This window comes from Triticum dicoccoides, chromosome 7B (assembly GCF_002162155.2).
Source record: "Triticum dicoccoides isolate Atlit2015 ecotype Zavitan chromosome 7B, WEW_v2.0, whole genome shotgun sequence".
In the NCBI taxonomy this organism is placed as follows: domain Eukaryota; kingdom Viridiplantae; phylum Streptophyta; class Magnoliopsida; order Poales; family Poaceae; genus Triticum; species Triticum dicoccoides.
In genome coordinates, this window is record NC_041393.1 from 36,195,357 (window position 1) to 36,202,028 (window position 6,672).

Consider the following 6,672-nt stretch of genomic DNA (forward strand, 5'->3'; position numbering starts at 1 on the left):
TGGATCTGGGCTCGAAGCGCCCGCACCGCGCCGCCCCACTCCTCCCTCGCGTGGATCGGGCAGAGCCCGATCTTCCCGCCGCCGCCGTGTGCCGTCCGGCGACCGGAGTCTCGCCGCCGGCGACCACCTCCGTCCAGGCCAGCCTGCGCCACCCTGTTCCTCTCCTTCTCCTCCCGGTTGGCTCCCTCTCAGGCCTCTCTCGCTTCTCGCAGGACGCGCCGCCATCTTTGGAGCTCACCGCCGGCCCCATCCTCCCCTGCTGCGTCCCGCTCCGACCGGATCCGCCCGTCCCCGTCCTCCGCTGGTCATCCCCGTCACCGGAGCGCCCGCCACCGTCGCCGTTGAGCCAGCAGCGTCGTTGGCCTCGTCCTCGCTTGGGAGACGCGATGACGACCGGCCTCCCCTCCGCGCGGGCTGCCAGCGGCCTCCAGGCCCAGCGCGCCCTCCTGCAGCCTCCCCTTCGTCCGGCCAAGGCCCAGCAGGCCCAAGCCAGATCCGGCCTGCCTCGCTTCCTCTCCAGATCCGGCCCAGTGGCCATGGTGAGCCGCCCCCAGCGCTTGCCCTGTTCGGCCCCTGTTCCAGATGCGGCCCGCATATGTTTTTTTTACAGATCTGCGTATTTTCCATTTATCCGAGGATTACAGATTTGCAGAAACCCCCCTAGATTTCATGCATTAGTAACTCATCAACCGTGCATCATATCAAAATGTTTTATATATGTAAAATGCTCAGAAAATTGTGTAGATTAATAATATGCCACTTTCATCTATGTTTAAAATGTTTAACTTGCTGTTTATTTAAATTTGCTCAATTGGCATGTTAAAATGCTTTATTTCATAACTAAATAACCGTAGCTCCGAATTTATTAAACTTTATGTGTAAATGGGGTGGAAAAGGCCTAGTTTAACATGGTGCACTTTATTTTCCTGTTTAACAACTCTAAAATTGTGTTTAGGGAAGAACAGTACCGAATCTAAAATTTGCATATGGGGATTTTCCGGAATTGTTGTTTGTTGTTTCCGGCCTCATTTAAACTTGCCTAGATAGGTAGTTTTCATATGTTTCACCTCTTGCCATGTTTAACAACATTTAATATTGTTGGGTACATAACCGAGATCAAACTAAATAATTGCATGTGGTGTTTTGTTAATATGCAACTCGTTGCATATTGAGCTCCACTTAACTTGTAGTGTTGTTTGTGCATATTGCCATGCCATGCCTCATTAAACCGGTCATGCATCATACTTGTTTGCGCATCATGCCATGCTTATGCTTGTTGGTTTACCATGTTGTTTGTTTCTTTCCGGTGTTGCTTCTTAGTTCCGGTAACGTTGCGTTCGTGAGGATTCGTTCGACTGCTTCCGTTCGTCTTCTTCATGGACTCGTTCTTCTTCCTAGCGGGATTTCAGGCAAGATGACCGCTACCCTGGATCTCACTACTATCATTCCTATGCTAGTTGCTTCGTTGTATCGCTATGCCGCGTTACCTATCTTTTGCTCATCAAGCCATCCCAAATTGCCATGAACCCCTAACCTTTGACACCTGTCCTATGCAAACCCTTGTTTGGCTATGTTACCGCTTTTGCTCAGCCCCTCTTATAGCGTTGCTAGTTGCAGGTGAAGTTGAAGATTGCTCCATGGTGGACAGGATTATGTTGGGATATCACAATATCTCTTATATTATAAATGCATCTATATACTTGGTAAAGGGTGGAAGACTCAGCCTTTTGCCTGGTGTTTTGTTCCACTCTTGCCGCCCTAGTTTCCGTCATACCGGTGTTATGTTCCTCGATTTTGCGTTCCTTACGCGGTCGGGTGATTTATGGGACCCCCTTGACAGTTCGCTTTGAATAAAACTCCTCCAGCAAGGCCCAACCTTGGTTTTACCATTTGCCTCACCTAGCCCTTTTTCCCTTGGGTTTCCGGAGCCCGAGGGTCATCTTTATTTTATCCCCCCCGGGCCAGTGCTCGTTGTGAGTGTTGGTCCAAATTGTCGGCCGCCGGTGGCCACCAGGGGCAACTCTGGGCTGGCCTACCGGAAGTCTGGACAATCCGGTGTGCCCTGAGAACGAGATATGTGCAGCTCCTATCGGGATTTGTCGGCACAGCGGGAGGCTTTGCTGGTCTTGTTTTACCATTGTCGAAATGTCTTGTAAACCGGGATTCCGAGTCTGACCGGGTCTTTCTGGGAGAAGGTCTATTCCTTCGTTGATCGCGAGAGCTTGTCATGGGCTAAGTTGGGACACCCCTGCAGGGTATAATCTTTCGAAAGCCGTGCCTGCGGTTATAGGTAGATGGGAATTTGTTAATGTCCGGTTGTAGATAACTTGACACCAGATCCGAATTAAAACGCATCAACCGCGTGTGTAGCCGTGATGGTCTCTTCTCGGCGGAGTCCGGGAAGTGAACACGGTTTCTGTGTTATGTTTGACGTAAGTAGGAGTTCAGGATCACTTCTTGATCATTACTAGTTGACGACCGTTCCTTTGCTTCTCTTCTCGCTCTTATTTGCGTATGGTAGCCACCATATATGCTTAGTCGCTGTTGCAGCCTCGCCACTTTACCCCTTCCTTTCCCTTTAAGCTTTGCTAGTCTTGATACCCATGGTAATGGGATTGCTGAGTCCTCGTGGCTCACAGATTACTACAACAACAGTTGCAGGTACAGGTTATGCGATGATCATGACGCGAGAGCGATGCTTGCTTGCGTTGAGTTCTTCTTCTGCTTCTTCGATCAGGGGATAGGTTCCAGGTCGGCAGCCTGGGCTAGCAGGGTGGATGTCGTTTGAGTTTCTGTTTGTGTTTCATCCGTAGTCGGATGATGCTCTGATGTATTGTGATGTTGTATTCGTGTGGCATTGTATGCCTTATGTATGTAGCCCCATCTATTATGTAATGTTGATGTAATGATATCCACCTTGCAAAAGCGTTTCAATATGCGGGTCTATCCTTGGTGGGACCTTCGAGTTCCTTTTGGATAGGGTCGCATATTGGGCGTGACAAGTTGGTATCAGAGCCTCGACCGACCATAGGAGCCCCCTTGATTGTTGGCCATTGTTGAGTCTAGAAGAAAACTATTTTGAGTCTTAGGATTATATATATCGGAGAGTAGGATTCTTTTTACTCCTCAGTCCCTTCGTCGCTCTGGTGAGGTCTCCTGGCGTAGATTTTTTGTCTTTCCTCTCCTCAAATTTCACTCAATTTTTTTTAGGATCACGCGGGTATCTTGGAATCATTACGATGGTTTTGTGACGAGAACATTGTTCTTGGTGCCTCCTATCTATTTATGTGGTTTTGACCCGGGGAGTTGAGCTCCGAGGTGTTGTCGTCACAATTTTATCGTTGCAGTTCTGGAATACCTGAGATTTGCCGACATCGAAAATCTCTTTTATGCAGTTGTTGGTGAGATAACCCCGATAACCCAGTACTGGGGCGAGCTCGGGAGTATTGCCATAACTCGTATAACGGATGCTTTTCAAAGGTTGAGGTACACGATTTCCGAAGGTTTCTTGGTTATGTGTTGACGGATGGATACAGCTTGGATGTAGGTATTGTTAGTTTGGGTGGGATATATTGCTTCCCCTGTATCCCCAACACCAGATTGCATAACCAAAAAGTTTCGGGAGTTTTATAGGTGGGAATTCAAGTAGCTCCTAGAATATCTTTTCGACAGATGCATGATATGAGATTGGGGTTCGACGTCTAGTGGTCCGCCTTTCCACGGTCATTTTTACAGTGGTCTCGTTGTGTCTTAAAGAACCCTTGGCTATGCTGGTTCGGGGACACTTCGTATGTCATGTGCACTGCCTTGTACATGATGGTGCTATACACTCGAGCCCGTGTGGGCCCCACCACGAAAACTTCGGACGAAATCTCTATCATATGTTTGTTCTGGCTCATTCTGCAAGCCAAATCCTTTGTTTTGTTTTATTTGTGGTATTCAAGTTGCTTCAAAGTCAAATGTCGAATCCATACCTTTCCTAAACGGTGTTCTGATATTGCTATGTGAATACTAATCCTTTTCGATCATCGAGATTGTCATGTCAATTCTTTACAACCGGTGTGCTTCTTTTCAAGTGGATCCGATCATTTCAACATTCGCAAGATCACCTCTCAGTTTCCCAACGTTGTTCGTTTCATCCGTACCCAAATTGCTTTTGTTTTCCCGCCCTCCCACCCTTTTTCTTCCCGGAGTTTGACTCTTTTTTTTCGACCATCAATTTCATTCGTGTGGAGCCTCTTCAGTCTTCCCTCAATCATTTCGACCGGTGAATTCTCTTTTGTTTGACAATCTTCATCTCTTTTCTTCTCCGGTGGATTCAATTCAAGTATTCGGTGTTGATCATATTCTTTTCCTCGGCTCAAGTGTTTTCCCTGCTCGTTCGCCTCTCGCCAGCTTATCCTTCCGGAGTGCTCAAGACATCTCAGCAGATTCGTCTGTGTTTCAATTAATTCGAGGTTTTCACCTCATTCAAATATTTCAATTGATACGGTGCATCATCTATCTGCTCAACAATCATTTCCAACGGTGTTTTTTCTCTTCAGTGGGCCCTAACCCACAGGTCTTTTTCCAGGATCTTACCTAACTCTTCTAATTCCCCCGGAGTTATTCTCAATTCTTTTCAAGTGTGACGTAAGAATGGATCTCATCAGTCACATGCCTTCTCAAGATCTTTCAAATTCTTTTCATCGTTGGCTCAACCCCTTCGCTTTTCATTCTCCCGGAGTATCTCAGCAATTTTGGTGATGTTTCTCGTCGTCATTTGAAGATCGCAGAAGAGATTTTCCTCTAAATCTTGTCCCTTCTCTCGAAGATTCATGGCTCTCTTAAAATTATTTTCACCCATCCGGAGCATTTCATGAGTTGTTTTCATTTCTTTCCTCCGAAGGCCATCATGTCATAATTCTTCATTCTCAGCCTTCAGCTCTCGTTATCCAAATCTTACCGGGGCATTGCTCAAGTATTCTCTAATCAGCTCGTGATCTCTTCATTCTCTTGTATCAAATTCCCTCAAGTATCTTCATTCGTTCTCTAATTCTTACCGGTGATTCACCCTTTTACTTCGTTCGTTTTCAATTCTTACGGTGGTTCGTTCAAGTTTTCTCTTCCTTCATTAGCATATCAAATATTCATTGTTTCCAAATCCCACCGGTGATTCCATCAATATCTTCTCAAGTTTGCGCTATATCTCTTTTAATCCTTTCTACGGGAATAAGTAGTGTGCCAAATCCATTGCTTGTCATCAATTGAATTTGATGAAGGATACGCATACCGTAATTCTTATTCTTGTTTCATCCAAGTGATTAATTCCTTCTTCCGGAGATTGTTCATGATGAAGTAATTCTCGGTTCTAGTGTTTCATCTTTTCTTTTCGGAGTTCCAAGCTCTCTCAATTATCTCGTCGCGAAGCTCCATCTAAATCATCGCAAGGCTTCACCTTGTCTTTCCAACTTCTTTTTCTTTTCATCATCCTTTTATTACCGGAGTTCTTCATGGAGGCTCTACATGATGGTTCGTCAAGGATTCTTTTCATTCTTCAATTGTGCTTCAAGATTTCTCTTGAAGTTATGATCCGCCAAGCTATACTCTAAGATAAACATGCTGCTCAACACATGTTTTGTTTTGAGGAGTTCAAGCATTCTTCATCTTGCATTCCGAAGTGCAATTCTTTCTACCTTATCTTTTGAGGTGGTGTTATGTCACTCTTGACAATTTCCCTTCGTGATTCACAAGTTGTCAGGAATGAGTTAATTAAATCCATCATTTTCTCTTCGTTCAAGATATCTTTTCGACCAATCAATCTCTTTGTTGGAGTTATCTTGGGTTATATTTCACCTAAAGCCTTTCCTTAAGGGTTGTTGCTATTTGTGGTGATTATGCATGACCCAAGCTTGCTCTTTATCCTCCTTGGTGGAAGGAGTAGTCATCTCCATGTTGACCTCAATCCAATCTTTTGTTTTTCGTTAGTGGCAGAATGTCACCTCATAGTCTTGAGATGTTTTTCATAAGCCCACTACAAACTTATTCTTTTCGTTGTTGATTTTCCAACAACTTTGTTCTAATCTTCTTGCAAGGATGCTGTCCAAATTCAATTGTGGCAGGAGTTGCCATTTCCTTCTTCGTTCCCGTTATCCCAACGGTCTAACTTCTATTCTTTTGTCACAGAGTCATTGTGATGTTGCTCTCCTCACCCATTCCCGCGTTTGGTCAAGATCATGTTCTTTCCTTGCTTTTTCGTTTTAACCGGAGTGTTGTGTTCTCATTCAAGTTCTTTCATCTTGTGAAGTTTTGCTTCTCTTTTCAACCGGAGTGCCGTCTGATATCTTACCTACCCATTGTGCCATTCTTTCAATAGTTCCAGAGGCAGTGTGCTGTTGATTTCATCAAGTATCATCCCATCTTCTCAAGTTCATGTTCAATTCCTTCAATTTACAGTCGGAGTGCTGCCAAATTATATCATTATTATTCATTCTTATCTCGTTTCAACCAGAGTGGTTTCAATTCCTTCTTGTCCATTAAACTCCTGTTTTGTGTCTTTGCAACCTCCAAGGTTCACATGGTGCCCCTTGTTTCTAGTTTCTACCACAGTGCTCTCAATTGTGTTCAACTCCGTTGTGTTCCTTCTTTCAACTTTTCAACCTCTCAAGGTTCTTTGGTTTCACTCTTTTGTCG